The following is a 511-nucleotide window of genomic DNA, read 5'->3' as shown; positions in this document are numbered from 1 at the left end:
GAGAAAGAGTGAGTGAGAGAGAGAGAGAGAGAGAGAGAGAGAGAGAGAGAGAGAGAGAGAGAGAGAGAGAGAGAGAGAGAGAGAGAGAGAGAGAGAGAGAGAGAGAGAGAGAGGAGATAGAGAGAGATAGAGTGAGAAGGCGAGAGGAGAGAGTGAGAGAGGGCGAGAGAAGAGAGAGAGAGAGAGAGAGAGAGAGAGAGAGAGAGAGAGAGAGAGAGAGAGAGAGAGAGAGAGAGAGAGAGAGAGAGAGAGAGAGAGAGAGAGAGAGAGAGAGAGAGAGGTGATAGATAGAGATAGAGATAGATACATAGAGAGAGGGAGAAGGAGTAAGTGAGTGAGAGAGAGAGAGAGAGAGAGAGAGAGAGAGAGAGAGAGAGAGAGAGAGAGAGAGAGAGAGAGAGAGAGAGAGAGAGAGAGAGAGAGGAAGGATTGATGTGAAAGTTCGGTAGGTTGAGAGGAATGGGGGGGGTGAGGGTGGGAGACAGAGAGAGAGAGAGAGAGAGAGAGAGAG

The sequence above is a fragment of the Penaeus japonicus genome, unplaced genomic scaffold (assembly GCF_977035675.1).
Source record: "Penaeus japonicus unplaced genomic scaffold, GWHDUDI00000001_assembly GWHDUDI00000002, whole genome shotgun sequence".
Lineage (NCBI taxonomy): Eukaryota > Metazoa > Arthropoda > Malacostraca > Decapoda > Penaeidae > Penaeus > Penaeus japonicus.
This window is presented reverse-complemented; position numbering follows the sequence as displayed.